This window comes from Silene latifolia, unplaced genomic scaffold, assembly GCF_048544455.1.
Source record: "Silene latifolia isolate original U9 population unplaced genomic scaffold, ASM4854445v1 chrun_scaffold_16, whole genome shotgun sequence".
Lineage (NCBI taxonomy): Eukaryota > Viridiplantae > Streptophyta > Magnoliopsida > Caryophyllales > Caryophyllaceae > Silene > Silene latifolia.
The window spans coordinates 2,180,245-2,196,981 of NW_027413123.1; positions in this window are offsets into that span (position 1 = coordinate 2,180,245).

A 16,737-nucleotide genomic window follows, 5' to 3' on the forward strand; every position below is an offset into this window, starting at 1 on the left:
ACAGCGGGCCGCCCACGGGGGCGCTTGGTGAAGGGGCTCGAAAACAAGCGTTTGCATTTTGTATGGAGTCGCCACCAATTTTTATGGGAAATTGGAACCGTTCGAATACCTCGTGTCATGTCAAGACACAAAGTAGTGACATGAACACTAAGCAATCGTTACCCTTAGCATTCTATGTCTAGAATGACTCTCGTGGATGCCAATGAACACGGGTGCTCACGGAGATCTGGAGTAAGGGGTGAGGGTACGTATTAGGAAGCTCTTTTGATCGAACACCTAATCCCGCCCGCCTCGATAGCGGCCTCTACTAATGATTAGGGAAGTTATTCGTACTTAATATATCGTCGGCTATATGCATGCAATGCAACATCCAAGTTTTAATCCTAGCATGTGAAGATTAGACTAAGTCGGTTGACAAGTAGCTTATCATGTAATTGGGCCGAAGTAGGATTTAGTATTCAATTACATGTGAAAACATACAAATGATAAAAGAATACAATAACTATGAGTTACAATAATGAAAATTACATTAATTACATTGGATTAGGCGATTTATGTCGAAAGTACCTTTAAAACGGATGATTTGAGGAAAAGAAATAAGAGAATAAAAGGATAAAACACGACAGATCAGAAAGTGATAATACAGATACTAGTTGATTAATACGTAGCTAATTAAACTAGGTCAAGGCAGAAAAGGGGTTCAGGGGACGAATTCACCTCGAACAGCGCAGCAGAGACATCGCGCCCTTTGGAAGAGCGCGCAGCGATTCTTTGCGTCTGTTCCAAGGGTGAGTTCTGGCTGTGAAGCCGGAACTGCAAACCGTTAATGTTATTTGTTAATTTTAAGGATTGGTTTGATAATTTACTCGGATGAAAGTGATTAATGGATTATTTACATATGAATTAGGTCATAAAAACAGTAGAACATGGATGAGACGGATTTAAACGGATTAATTATGTGAAGGGTCGATGTTAATGAATGATTAATTAAACTAACTAACTAAACGAATTAACTGATTAAACTAAACATGATGAATTGATGACGAATTAGTGATGAACAATAAATAAACAGATGCAAATTTATCAACAACGAATCCCAGAAACTCAATATGAACGAATTGAACCTCTAAAACTCGAATTGAATTTAATGACGAAAACCCGCAAATATGAATTATAAGGGATTTAAGTCGGTTTTGAGGACTAATTAAGCATGAATGATGAATTATATACAACATACATATGATTTATAAATTACCGTGATGAAGAACAAAACAAAAGAAATAAATTTGATACGAATTACAGAGGACGGAGGAAGAAGAAAAGAAGCAGGAACTGCGGCAGCCTCACGAAGAGGCGCAGCAGGTGCTGCGCTCCTTCGAAGAGGCGCAGCGATTCTGCGTCTCTTTCTCGATGTCATCTCATCGGAAATCCGCAAAAACAGGTTTTAAAGATGGTTTTAGAAATCGGTTTTAACGAGGTACTTTCGACATAAACCTTACAATTGTTATACAATAATTAAGATACAATAAATAAAGGGAATATACACCCTCAGACTTACATGTTGACGGAACGAGAAGAACTAAGAAGATCGATTAGTGATGCTCGACGCGAATGCAAGGAAAGAGTGCCCTCGAAAGAGGAAAACGATTTAACAAGATTGATTAATTAGATTGATTGAGTGTAGTGGTCAAATTGGTCGGTCATGCAACGGAGAGGCTGGTACCCGGAAAGATCCGAGCTTACGTGGTCGGAAGTCCAAGCACGTAGGCGCCAATTAGTAAGAACGAAGTCTAGAATACAAAGGGAGAAGAGAAGGGCGGACACTCGCGTGAGAAATATGAGGAACGAATGCTCCTATTTATACTAATCACGTGAAGGAATAGGGTTTCGGAGACTCTTTGGAAGTGAATCTCGGAAAGATATAAAAAAGATACGTAAATCATGCAAAGAAGGGCATGGGAAGAGGCGCAGCAGCCACTGCGTCTCTTGGAAGAGGCGCAAAGACTCGCCGCGTCTGTTCCCGGAGGTTTCCTCCTGTTTAAGAAAGATTTCCGTGTTTAAGTTATGGTAGGACGGATTTAATTCGATTATCTTTTGAATATTACGGGATATTGTTTGCCAAAAGATAAAATTTGATAAATATGGAATAGAAATATCAGGAACATTCCGAATATTCGACTCGGGATTTATGACTATCGAAAATGGAGACGGTTTTTGACCGGACTCGAATGTACTCTAATTATCGCCAAAACGACCGTATCGGCACGTAGATGACAACTAAGAGGTTGACGTTAATATTTGAGCAATCACTTGACGATAATCTTACTGAATCTGTCACTAATCGTTCCGCGAATCAAACATGCGGCCCAATCATCACCGGTGGTTTACGAGGGTGCGTAAACGAGGTGTCTACAGAGCCCCCACTTTGACCGAGGCTTGGACAAGGCGAAAGTCAAGGTATAGCCATCAGTCAATCGAAAATTACAACTCGACGACTATGGCGACGCGAGGCGGCTCAAGGGGTCCGAGCCAAGGACTTGTCGTCGGGAACATTTTAGAGTCCGTCGACTATCGGGAGGGTCGTTTAAAGTCCATTAGACTACGTAAAGAAGCTCGCCAGCCATAAGAAGAAACCATACCTGAGACTTAATCGAACTTTGGGAACAAGAGATATTGAAAACAAGCAGGCGTCGCAGAAATCGGCCGGGGGAATCCGCTGCGTCGGCCTCAAGCGAACTCGCGAAAATTTGGAAGTTGAATCTGCTTGCGTCGGTCTCAAGCGAACTCTTGTTGGGGGAACATATCGACGACTAGGAACATCCTGATCGTCGGGGAAACCTTGAATGAGCGATCGCAAAAATACTCTCGTTACTGGTAAAATGATTGAGCAACATCACAAAATCTTTGCTGCCGGATAAAATGAACTTGGACAATACTGCAAAATACTGTCGCACTGGATAAAACGCGGGCCGGAATGAAAGGAAATCGTCGAAACGGACCAAAGTGATAAAATGTCATCGAGGAAGAGGCGCACCAAAGATGGGCCCACGAATAACGAACTCATAACGGGTTTTTGAAAATCCACATGGAGGGAAACAAGGGAAGAGGCGCAGCAAGAGCTGCGTCTCTTGGAAGAGGCGCAGCACCTGCTGCGTCTGTTCCCCAATTTGGCAATTCTGCGTAAAAAACGCGAAAATCAGAAGGTTTATGTTCATTTCATTCGAAACATAAATCACTCCATTCTCTCTCAAATCTTCACCACTTCCGTCGAGGTTGGATTCAAAAGCTTGCTTAAAATATGACTAATCGAGGTATGTGCTTTAATCTTGCATTACTCTTCCATATTTGTCGAATTTTGAGCCGCGAGATTTAGGGTTTTCGACCCTTTTGATCGAAAATTTGGGGCTTTTCCCCCAAATGGATTTGTCATGCCAAATTGATGCTAGAAACGAGTAGTAGGCAATGTTAGGAACATAACCATGTATTTACTTCGAATTTTCATCAAGTTTTGAGCCCTTGAGCGAATTTTGAGACTAAGTTTCTGACTAGATCATAAATTGCTTGAAAATGGCCTTAGGATTGCCCATTTGTGATGAAATTTGATATTTGGGACCCTTGGATGATGGGTAAACTTCCTACCATCTCGGAAGTTTGGTTTGTGACAACTTTTGCAGGACACTTTTTAGGGCATAATCGCCGTTATAGCGAAATGCTGCCGAATTTTCGACTCGAACTCGGAACTAGGTCTTGACTTGGACTTGACTTGACCCTATTCATCACATGAGTGATTGATTTGGTGGGACTATGGCCAAGGATGGCCAGAAAGGGGCGATTTCCGGGCCTTGAAGGCTCGAAATACTATTTAACAAAGGCTTGTCATCATGTGATGCGGCCTGGATTTGCTTTAATCGTTGCAGGTGACGATGCTTCTACTTCCGGGAGAGATCCCATGGATGTAGATGCCGCTGTTGTTGAGGAGGCTTTGGAGCGGGCCTTCACATTGCGGTGATGGCTGCTGCAGAGGAGGTTCCCGAGGAGGAGGAGGCCGATGAGGAAGAGATTCGAGACGGGCCCATCTCGGACGAGGAGGTCGCGGATGAGAGGTGCTCCTGCGTGGGCTGAGACCTGGGAGAGTAGGCACCTTGTGTGGGCTGCAGAGGGTCACTTGTCCTACAGGACGGTGAAGAGCTTGGTAAATAGGAATTCCCTAACTCATTACCCATTCCTTTCATTCTTTTGTTCAAATCTCTTTTAAATTTATTTCAAAACTAAAGATAGCTTTGTTTCAAATCATGATAGGAGGCCGGGAACATCCGGTCGTTCTCGGGGTATACGACAGCGATGGAGCATTACGAGCGGCTGTCGGAGGAGGAGAGGGCCATGATCGAGCGCGGAGCGTTTGGTCCTCCGGTTCAGTCCGGAGGGATATCGTGAAGAGGAAGTTGCGGGCCAACCTCGCCTGGTCCGCGCTTTCTTGGATCGATTCTGGGACACGACTTCCACGTTTCACCTGCCTTTTGGTGAGGTGGGGGTCACCTTGGAGGACTACGGCATGATTTCTGGTCTGCCGTGTGGGACTGAGGAGATGACGTGGCCGGAGACCGGCATGAGGGCGGATTCGGCCGAGGCGAGGAGGTTGATCGGCTGGAACCTATCGCCGAAGGCTGTTGCTTGATCGGGTTTGGTACCAAGTACCTATGTTCGAGATTACTTTGCGGGGAAGACCCCGGCATCGGTGGTGATCGATGGGAGGGAGACGGCTCCTCCTCCTTGTACAGCTGAGCAGAGGGCTCGTCTGTAGCTTTGGTGGTTCTTGTCTTCGATCTACCTCGGAGACAAGGGTGAGAGGCTGTCGACGAAGATTCTTCCCTTTCTTTCTGACCTGAGCTCCCTAGGGCGCTGGGACTGGGTCACTGCTGGTTTTGCGGTCCTCATTCGTTTCATGAGGGCCATGGTTCGTCCGGAGTTGATGGAGAAGGGGACTTCTCCTGGCGCTGTCGGACCTGGACTACTGTTGGAGGTATGAACCTTCCTTTAGATCAACGTAAATTCCTTTCTTTTATCAAAGATCGAAAGATCGTCATTGACTATCTGTTTTATAGGCGTGGGTGTACTCTTACTTTCCGGGCCTCGCGCCCAAGAGGATGGAGCCGTTGGAGAGGGCCTATCCCGTGGTGAGGGATTGGGTCATGTGCCGGACGAAGAGCAAGCGTTCTTCTCACAATGTCTACCGGCGGGATGTGAACGCCCTTCAGCTGAGCAGCGTGAGTATCCCATTTGTATTCATTCATATTTTTGTCCTTTGCTTTAAATTGATCATAGGAATGACCTTTGCCTTCATATTGTCGCATGATGGGTGCCGGACCTTGGGCGGAGTACGCCGGGGCGCCTCCTTTTGTTCCGAGGTCCTTCGTCCTAGGAGCTCGAGTCGGCCGCTTGTTGTGGACGTCGATGGGTCTGTATGGTATCCGGGCGAGCGGTTAGCTCGTCGGTGCTCGGGCGCGTTGACGGTTCCCGTCGATCCTCCTAGGACGATGTTGAGGGAGCCTTCCGAGGCCGAGAGGGAGGCGGACTTGGCGTGTCGGTGGTGACGACCTTCTTCTCCCTGAGGAGGATTACTCGACGTTCCTTTACGGGAGGTTGGCCTATTGGCCGGTAGTGGTAAGTATCCTTTGTTTTCTTGTTGATTTGATTTTGAAAATTACGACGGAGGATCATCGATTAATGAGAGTCGTTTTGTCTTTGCAGGAGGTTGAGGCGGCGGGCATCGAGCCCCAGTGTACCCCGAGACCCTCGAGTACACCGACGCTCTGCGGGAGGACGACGATCTCCGAGTTACGTGACTTTGACGTAGCGTGTTTGGATCTTGGCCTAGATGATGGCGCAAGCATCGATTCGGAGGGTGAGTTCCTATTTTGCATAGTTTTCGTGTAAGAACACACATTTGATTGAATTTGTTTAATTTACTGAGAATTCTTTTGAAATGCAGGTCGCGCCATCTCGGTTCGTGGCACTATGGAGGGTGGCCAACCGGCTACGAGCTACGGCCATTGAGGCACTCGTCGGCGGTCGAGGTCGTCAGGTATGAACCTTTATACCCATTTTTCGATCTCCTTTTTTGATTTCCAGTTTTGATTGAGTTGATTGACAGGAGCCAATTCGTTGCTGTTTTGCAGGGTGACCGCGAGTCGGGACGAGAGTTGGCCCAGGCTCGGGAGGAGACGGCTCGCCTGTCGAGGGAGCTCGAGTTTCGGGATGCCGAGATCGCCGCTCTTACGGCGAGGGTTGCCGAGTTGGAGGGCGCCCAGCAATAGCTTGTGTAGTTTTGTACATCTGATTTTGAAGCATTTTTGGACTGGGTTTGGGGCGCGAGCCCCCAGTTTACTTGGTCTTTTTGGCTTGTTTGGGGCGAAGCCCCCAGTTTGCTTGTACATTTGTACCTTGTTCGGGGCGCAAGCCCCCAGTTTGCTTGTACATTTGCTTTTTGTTGCATATACGACGGCCTGAGTGCCTTTGCTGCTGGATTGTGTTGTTTGTACCTGCAGGTTAGTTCTTGAACAGGTTTGGTAGACAACGGTTTACGCCGTCATGCTGCCGGAATTTACATAGAAAAAATCACGCAACACATACATTTTATATACACATAAGGCCTTTAATTAGTTCAAAATGAGACTTAAAAGGACCAAAATGCAAAAAATTTGTCGGAAATGACCGGACGGTAGGATTTGTCGGAAATGACCGGACGGTAGGGAGGGCTACCCCCGAAAAAAAAAGAAAAAGAGAAATCTATAAGTTAGAAAATGGAGAAAATAGAATTTAAGAAAATGAAATGACTAAGTAAATGTTGAAATGAAATAAAAAAAAAGAATTAAAATGAAAACTAAATATAAAAGTGTGAGAAAAATGGCGGAAAATGTCGATGTCGCCTCGAAATGCGCGTCCGCGGATTAAGGAAACCTGAAGCATGGTAAATTTCTCGGATTTACCAAAATAAAATCCCGTAGGAATAGGAAATTATTCGTTTATAGAATTAGGAAAGATCCAAACGCGGAAATCACGTAAGTGAGGTGGGGAAGAGGCGCAGCATGAGTCGCGTCCTTTTGAAGAGCGCAAAGCCAGTGCGCGCGCCTGTTCCCAAGCAGTCGGTCCGACGGATTTTTGGAAACAGCAATTAGTATAAATAGAAGCGTCGACGAAGCTTTAAATCATATAATTCTTCCGTCTCTTCTTCGTCGATTCACACATAAAAACTCCCAATAAACTTTCAAGAGAAAATTATCATCATGAATACTTTGGAGATTCGCTTGAAGGAATGGACTAATGAGTTTTCGAACATCGAGAAGCACGATATGGGTGCTTATAACCTTGGGTCTTTATTGAGTTTGAAACTCATTAAGGTTGTAAAACCGTTCTTGGATGCTTGCCTTGATTATTGGGACCCAAATTATCATGTTTTCGCGTTCCCAGGAGGTGATATTTGTCCTTTTCCGGAGGAAATTGCTGCTATTGGCGGGTGGGACCCTGAACATTTACCTGTCATCCCTTCTACTGCTCAAGGGTATAAGAGCAAGTTTAGAGATTTGCTTGGACTGACCCGACTCGAGGTGGATCGTCTTGTTACTTCGAAAGGCGTGCGGATGTTGGATTTTATAGATCGATTCATCAACAAAGTGCCGACCCTCTTGTCTCTTATGTTGCTAGAAGGAGAGCATTTGGCTTTGTTTGCTTCATGTATATGTCTTTCGGGGACATGTTGACGAAGAATTGCGAGGTGATCCCCGTCTGTTGGGTCTTATTGAGCAAATGGAGCGCAGAGCCCACTTGCCTATGCTTAGGGAGATTATCTTGGGCTTGGATAATAGGAAATCCAACCGCGATCTTCCATTTTTGGGGAGTCCGTCATCCCTGGTAAAAGACACCTTCTTCTTTTTTGTTTTTCGTTTTTTTGTTTTTTTGTTTTTTTTTTTTTTTTTTTTTTTTTTTTTCTTTTTGTTTTTTTTTTTTTTTTTTTTGCGAGTGTCTAATACCTGTTTTGGTAGGTTTGGCTTATGGAACGGCTCCGATCGCTCGAGCCCCGGTTCATGCACTTTCCTATCATGCCCGTATGATTTCGATGAGGACGAGGTTGTACATGGTGGACTTCACCCGGGTCTGTGACTATTGGAAGAACAAGCTGAAGACTGATGATGGCCCTTTGATCAGGTGGGTTGTACCGTGGTGGCACCTCAAGTCTGTCACCGGAGTGTCTTGTTTGGATCCTACTAGTCCGTGCGCATTCTGGATTGGAGTTTATGGTATGCATCTTTCTGAGAGGTTGATGAGGCAAGTCGGGTTGAAGCGAGATGATCCCTAGGCTTGACACTTTGTCCCCTTGAGATCGCTATGGCGTTGACTACCGAGAGCCGAAGAGAGTGGGCTATGAAATGGGCCCAAAGAAACATGTGGTTCCTGAGTTTCTCCGCCAATGCTTTGTGGGTATCGGATTCCTATCTGAGGTGGAGAAAGGCTGCAACTTCGGAAGAGCGTGAAAGACTGAGGAAGCGCGAGCCCGTTGACTACAAAGTGCGCGAGGGAGAGAAAGAGAAAGAGAAGCATCTGACCGAAGGAGAAGAAGAAGCCGGCTTTCAAGTCATTCATCCTTCGAAGAAATCGAAGACTACTCCTGTCGCAGAGATGGTGGTTGGCAAGAACGGAAGAGTCATGCCTCGAGAAATACCGTTGGTGATTAGGTCTGAAGTGGTGCAAGAGCGCCCGGCTCGAGGTCGTGACAAGAAATATGACAAGAACGACAAGGGCAAGGGGAAGATGGAGGAATAGCCCAAGTCTTATTATTATTATTTGATTATTATTATTATTGTTGTAATAAAAAGGAGGGATTTTTAGAATCCTAGCCTATCTATTTTTATTATTTGTCGTACTATTTTTATTAGAAAATGGATGAATGAAATAAAAAGGTTAAATGGTTATGAAACCGTTGGTATTTTCTATTATTATCCTTGTCGAATTTCAAATGCAATGCAAATGTCCTTCTATTTACATTTTAAATATAACGGTGGGTTGAATCCCGTGAAGGATTGCCTACGTATTCACTTAAAAAAAGTGAAATCAAACCCTTGCGCGTAGTTCGAGTAAATGTAAAAGAATAATTGTTCGAAGCAAGAGCTTGTAATGAACATAGAAAATAAGCATGAGCTTTTGCTTACTCTGGAGGTGCGAATTTAGTTTGTTTGATGATATGAGGATGACAAGTTTGCCAAGATGCAAGAGCATAGTGACATTCAAATAGGCTAGGGGCCGTTTATTTAGTGCCACAAGAGCGACACGTGGGTTTACGCGAGGCGCGTTTTTGTTCTATCCTAGGCATAGTATCGTTTCAGTTGGTCGAGATTTGTGGGGTTTGAGAACTCATTCCCATCTAGGTCTGTGATTCTAACCGCACCCCCTGGGAGTATTGATTTGACTAGATATGGTCCGGCCCAGTTAGGTTTGAATTTTCCCCTTGGGTCGACAGGTAAAAGAGCTCTAACCGATTTGAGTACTAAGTCTCCTTCTTTGATGTTTCTTGGCCTAACCCTTTTGTTGAAAGCTCGTTTGATACGTGCTTGATATGTTTGGACATTATGTAAGGCACGTAGCCTACGTTCATCCAGGAGGATGAGTTCTTCGTATCTGTCTTTCTTCCAATCGGCTTAGGGATTTGACTCTCGAGGAGGATGCGCAGAGATGGTATTTCTAGCTCAATCGGTTATACGGCTTCCATGCCGTAGGTCGATAGAAAGGAGTAGCCCCGGTGGGCGTCCTAAGCGATGTACGATACCCCCACAAAGCGAAGGGTATTTTGCTTGGCCAATCTCTGTAATTGTCGGTCATTTTCTTGAGGATTGTGACGACATTCTTGTTAGCCGCTTCTACCGCGCCGTTAGTCCGTGGTCTGTAGGGCGAGGAGTGATGATGCTTGATCTTGTACTTGGCTAGCAACTGTTCGGTTTCGGCTTGGAAGTGGGACCCATTATCGCTAATGATTTCATGTGGGCAACCATATCGACAGATGATGTTGTTTTGTATGAACTTTGCCACATTTTTAGCCGTAAGAGCGGTGTAGGAAGCCGCTTCTACCCACTTGGTGAAGTAGTCAATTGCTACTAGGATGAAACAGTGACCTCTGTTCAGTGGGGTTATTTTCCCAATTATGTCAATTCCCATGCGGAGAATGGCCAAGGAGATGTCATCGTATAGAGCAATGAAGGAGGGACATGTTGTACGTTCCCGAAGATTTGACAGTTGTGGCAATGCCTCACATATTTGATGCAATCGGATTCCATTGTGGTCCAATAGTACCCTAGACGTGTGATTTTCTTTGCCATCATAGGTCCGCTCATGTGAGGACCGCATTCTCCATCGTGGACTTCTTCCATCACCTTTCGTGCCTGTGAATGATCAAGGCAACGTAGGACTACACCAAGAGGTGTTCTTTTGTACAATTCTCCTTGCATTAGGATGTATTGGGAAGCTAGTAGGCGTATAGCTCGTTGTCCCCTTTTGTCCATATCTGGTGGATAGGTACCATTAAGCTTGAAATTCAGGATTGCTTGGAACCAGGGTTCTTGTGCGATTTCTTCTTCATCGGTAATTTGATGGACATACGCTGGCTCCGACCGTCGTTCGATACACAAAGGCATTTCCATCATGTAATCTGGCATATTTATCAAAGATGCAAGCTTTGCAAGAGCGTCCGCAAATTGATTTTCTTCTCGAGGTAGGTGTAAGTAGGTTACATGATCAAAGAATTGAGCCACTTGGTCTATCCTAGCCTGATAGGGTGCTAGGCTTTCACTTCGGATTTTCCAGGATCCCGTAACTTGGTTGATGATCAGTGACGAATCCCCGTGCACTCGGAGGTTTTTGATGCCTAAGCTTACTCGCGCTTGTAGTCCAATGAGACAAGCCTCATACTCTAGGCGTTGTTTGTCACCTCGAAGTCGAGTTTGACAGCAATTGGTGTATGCTCACCTTCAGGAGAAATGAGCAACACTCCTATCCCAAATCCTCTTAGGTTTGATGCTCCATCAAAGTATAGATCCCAAGATTCTACATCGGTTTGAAGTATATCCTCGTCGGGAAATGACCAAGTATCTATGGTTTGTGCGTCGTTGATGGGATTTTCTGCGAAGAATTCGGCGACGGCGCGACCCTTTATAACTTTCAGTGGCACATATTTGAGGTCGAATTCTGAGAGCATCATGGTCCATCTTGCCAGACGTCCGTTGAGAACGGGTTTCTCGAAGAGGTATTTGACTGGATCCATTTTGGAGAATATCTTGTGAGTAGCTAAGCATGTAGTGACGTAGCTTCTTTGTTGCCCACACAAGAGCGAGGCATGTCTTTTCGAGTTGTGAGTATTTGCACTCGTATTCCAAGAACTTCTTACTTAGATAGTAAATAGCTCTTTCTTCACTTCCTACGGTTTGAGCTAGCATGGCTCCCATGGCAGTTTCAGTTACTGTGAGATATAAACCAAGAGGTTGATCTCGTTGTGGTGGCATGAGCACTGGTGGTTTAGCCAATATCTCCTTGATTCTGTCGAACGCCTTTTTGATCGTCGTCCCACATGGTGTGGTCTGTTTTCTTGAGTTTCTTGAAGATAGGCTCGCAAATCATCGTAAGTTTCGATATGAATCGACTTATGTATTGCACTTTTCCCGGGAATCCTCGACTTCTTTTTTTCGTTTGAGGTTGTGGCATTTCGATCGAGCTTTGATTTTGGAAGGATCTATTTCTATGCCTCGTTGGCTAACGACGTATCCTAGGAGTTTGCCAGATGTTACCCCAAATGTGCATTTTTGAGGGTTGAGTCTCATGTTGTACTTCCGTAGCCTTGCGAAGAACTTGCGAAGGTTCGCAATATGTCCCTCTCTTTCCTTGGATTTGACGATCATGTCATCCACATATACCTCGACTTCTTTATGCATCATGTCATGTAGGAGTGTAGTCGCGGTGCGTTGGTATGTAGCTCCGGCGTTGATCAATCCGAACGGCATTACTGTATAGCAATAGGTTCCCCATTGGGTGACGAACGCGGTCTTATGCATGTCTTCCATGGCCATTTTGATTTGGTTGTAACCCGCATATCCATCCATGAAGGATAGTAATGCGTGGTCTGCAAAGATTGTCTACCAATATGTCAATGTGGGGTAGAGGGAAGTCGTCTTTTGGGCTTGCTTTGTTCAAATCCCTAAAGTCAACACAAACTCGGATTCTCCCATCCTTTTTGGGTACGGGTACTATGTTAGCTACCCAATCAGAATACTCGGAAACTTTGATGAACCCGGCTTTGAATTGCTTGTCAACTTCTTCCTTAATCTTTAGAGCCCACTCTGTTCTCATTCGTCAAGCTTCGTTTCACAGGTTTGAAACCTGGCTTAATCGGAATCCTATGTTCGGCGATATCCCTGTCGATCCCTGGCATGTCTTTGTAGGACCAAGCGAAAACGTCTTTGAATTCATTTAGGAGGTCTATGAAGTCGGTCTGTTCGGTAGAGCTCAAGGTAGTCCCTATCCTAAGTTCTTTGGGTTCTAGTTCAGTTCCTACATTGATGGGTTCGGTGTCCTCAATTACAGGTCCCCCTTCCCCTTCCTGTAGTATTTCTTTGGCTACGTAGGGAGGTATTTCGGCCAAGTCTGGGTTTTGGTCATCCTCAGTATCATCATAAACAGAATTGCACTCAAAATAACGCAAAGAGTAAGCAGAACCTGATTTATTCATATTAAGATTTGAGTAAAGTTGAAACAAATGAGCCAACTGATCGATGGATAGTGGCGGCAAAGGACGATGGTGGGGCATTTCCCGAACTACATCGTGACTACTTGAAAATAAGCTAGGAGAAACGAGGGGAGTGGGGATGACGACGGGAGTAGACTCTCTAATGACTCCTCTAGACTCCGACTCCGACTCCGACTCCGATTCGAACTCGTCGTCTTCCTGGTTCTTCTTTGAACATCTCTCCTTCTCCGGTGGTGAGCTTGAAGAGTCTTCCTTGATTGTTGGTCCATTTGATTGATTTCCTCCACCCTTTCTCGCTTTGCTTTGTGTCGATTTCCGTGATCAAGGCGGTGGGGTTGAAGCGATCGTCTTGAAGTATCGTAGTAATGATCTCATCCTGTGCGGCCCTAACAAATCGGTCCTCTCCAAATAGGAGGCTAACAGCTTGCTCGTCTAAGCAAGGTGCTTGACGGGTTTTGACGGTAGGAACCGTTTCTGGAGGGATGAAGTAGCAATCGTGAAAGATCTCGATTCCGGCTAACTTCTTCTCGAGGTAATGCCACGGTTCGGGAAATCCATGAAAGAGTTCCGAACTTCCTTCTTGAACGAAGTATCCATTCAAGGTGGGGAGATATGGCCTCATTTGGACTCCTACATACTTGCGATTTTGGACTTGGGCGAGCATTTCGAGAACTTCTTCTGTTGTGGGTTTGTACCCTAGTCCAAGTGGTATTCTTGATGAGTTGCCTTTCTTGTATGGCGCGAAGGTGTTCTTCCGAACTGGGTTCAAAGGCATTCCAGGGAAGTATCCCTGGTTTTTGAGTATGTGGTTGACCACCAAGTTAGAGTAGGGATTATAGTATAAGGGTGCCAACTCACTATCTATGACATTTACACTTTGGAAGCCCCCAAGTTCGTATATGGGATCCGCAAGGACTTGATTGTTTGATTGCTTCTCGATTATGGCCTTGATGGGTGACGAAGTGATCGTCACAACCTTGCCATTTAGTGGGATCTTGATCTTTTGATGAAGGGTGGATGTTACCGCTTTGGAAGCGTGAATCCAAGGTCTTCCCAGAAGTATGTTGAATGAAGCTTCGATGTCCACTATTTGGAAGTTGACCTTTCGTTCGATTGGTCCTGTTGCTATAGTTAGGTTAGCAAGTCCTACCACTTTTCGTCGTGTACCGTCATATGCACGTACACCTTGATTTGTAGGAGTCCAGTCCGACTCTTTCATGCCTAGTTTGTGTGCCGTTTTGAGGGGTATGACGTTGACCATGAGCCATCATCTACCAAGGTCATTGGCACATTCTTCTTTAGACAGATGACGGTGATGTATAGAGCAAGGTTGTGGCTAGCGCCAAAAGGTGGCAAGTCTTCGTCTGAGAAAGTAACGGGATTACTTAGCTTCGGTGATTCTTGGAAGACCAAGTTGACTACATCTTCGGGAGTAGAGTTATGCGCCACATTCAATTTGGCCAAAGCTTGCAGTAAAGCTTGGCGGTGTGGAAATGAGCTTGCCACTAGTTGCCGGTGAAAGATCACCTTGGTTCTTTGTAATTGCTTGAGCAAATGATCAGTGGGGTCATCTTCGTTGTCGTTTGGTGTGATGACGTTGGTTGGACCGTTTTGAGTAGTGCTTTGGTATGGACGACCCGAGCGAGTTAGGTGATCCACATCTTGGTCTTCGCCATTTTGGACTATTCCTTGACTAAGGAGTTTTCAATGAGATATTCGTCTTCATCGTCATCGGCCCAAACCCCATTGATTGCGGCTAGTTCCCTCATCCTCATGATGTCACTTTCTAGTTGTATGATTTGATCGACTAGCTTGTCGACCACGGTGACTACTTCTTGCATAGTGGCATTTTGAGGGAAGGTCAATGGTACGCGCTCTTTAGGTGTTGCATTGGGATTGCGCAAGGTTGTTACCATGTTTTCTAGCTCCCATACTTGTCTATCTACACTCTTTGCCCATGCGATGAAGTCGGAAATGGTAGGGGAGATGGTAGAGTAGAGTCTTTCTTTCTCAATTGCATGAATTTCGTTTTCGGTGGGAGAAATGAGATGTGAGCAATCTAAGGTAGATTCATCACTTGTAATCACTAGAACTCCAAGAGGATTCTGAGTGTTGTTGGGCTTACCTTCTGGTGGAATTGGAAGTCGACCGTCTTCAATCATATCCTGAAGCACGTGTTTCAACTTGTAGCATTTTTCTGTGTCGTGCCCCTTGCCCCTATGGTATTCACGGAGGAATTTTCGTCCCGAATTTGGATTTCCTTTCGGGTTCGGGAGTAGGTCCAATGGGTTGGAGTTTGCCTTGCTTCACTAGCCTTTTTAGAGCATTGGAGTATGTATCCCCAAGGTTTGTGAACTTCCTCGGTGGGCTAGTTTTTTTTGGATGGCTCGAGAAGGTTAACTTCGTCGGTCTTGCCAGTAGAGCCGTATGAACGACTTGTGGACCCTTGGTATCCTCGACCTACCGTTTTGGACAAGAGTCCTTTGCGGATGTCATCTTCAATTCGTGTCCCTAAAACGGTTAAGTCTTTGAAAGTCTTTATGTTTTGATATCTCAAATGGTTGGCATATATGGGCTTGAGATTATCCACGAACTTTTCTACAAGAGTGGCCTCATCTGGGCGTTCTACTAGTTGAGTACTAGTCTTCCTCCACCTACTTAGAAAGTCGGTGAATCCTTCCTTGTCATTCTGGGTAAGAACCTCTAGAGTGCGCATATTAACTTGGATCTCGGCATTATCCGCGTATTGCTTTGAGAATTCGATCGCGGCGTCTTCCCAAGTAGCGACCTTTTTGTGGTCTAAAGTGTAGAACCATTGCTTTGGGATGGTGTCGAGAGATGAAGGAAAGATCCTTAAGAACATCTCGGGTTTGATGCCTTTGATAGACATGTAATCCTTGAAGGCACGGATGTGGTTCAAAGGGTTCTCATGTCCTTTAAACTTAGGGATATCCGTCATGCTAAAGTTAGTGGGCAATTTGGAATTGACGGCTTCATACTTACGATTATTCTCCCTGTAAATGTCATCCCCCTTAAGGTACATCAATTGCTCCTCTAGGTATTGGAGTCTTTTCTCAGCTGCGGTTGTTCCTAGGACGGGATTCTCATCTTTAGACTCGTCATCGGAAAATTGTAGTACTTCGCCTTTAATGGGAGGCAACTTTCCCTCTACATCAAAGATAGGGCCTTCGATGAGCTCGAGGCGGTCATAGGTTTGGTTTTGGGTAACTTGCATTTGGGCTAGCGCGGCTAGGATTCGATCATTACTTTCTTGAATTTGCTGGAGGTTCGTATCATCACTTGATCCGGGCATCTTGGAAACTGGATAAGAGATCGGCGACGAATCAAAACACGATCGACCTTTCTATCACACTTGCTAAAAGAGGAAAAATTTTGACTCGTGAAGTGGGTGTGTGCCACTTGTGTTGAGTGAGTTTTGAAGAAAGACAAGGTCTTTGAAAATGTGCGTCCTAGTCAACTGTAGTGTAGTTGTAGGAGTGGACTCGAAGTGAGGTTTGAAATGGGCTTGTGGCCCGAATTTTGACACGACAAACGGACAGAGTTTTGACCGGATTTTGTACTAATTAAAGGCCCTATTTCGAAATTCTTGATTGAAATTTGGGTTTTGATTTTTTTGAAAATTCGTCATGGTTTTGTTTAGAAGTGGTGATCACGTAGGGTTTACACATTTATACAGGCATTATAACGGGATGCTGAGTGCATTTAGAAGGGTTTTGGTTTAAAGGGTAGGTTGCCATACCGAACCATCAAACCCGAAGTCTGTGGAGAGGCTCGTGCCAAACAAGAGTAAGGCCGATTCCTAGTCCATTTCCTCAAGTAGTGAAGGCCCTTGATACAAACAAGAGTAAGCATCATGGTATGGATGACGTCAATCGCTATCCATCCTTAGGCCCAAATAAGAATTAGGACCGTTTAGACGGGACGATTGGTCGAAG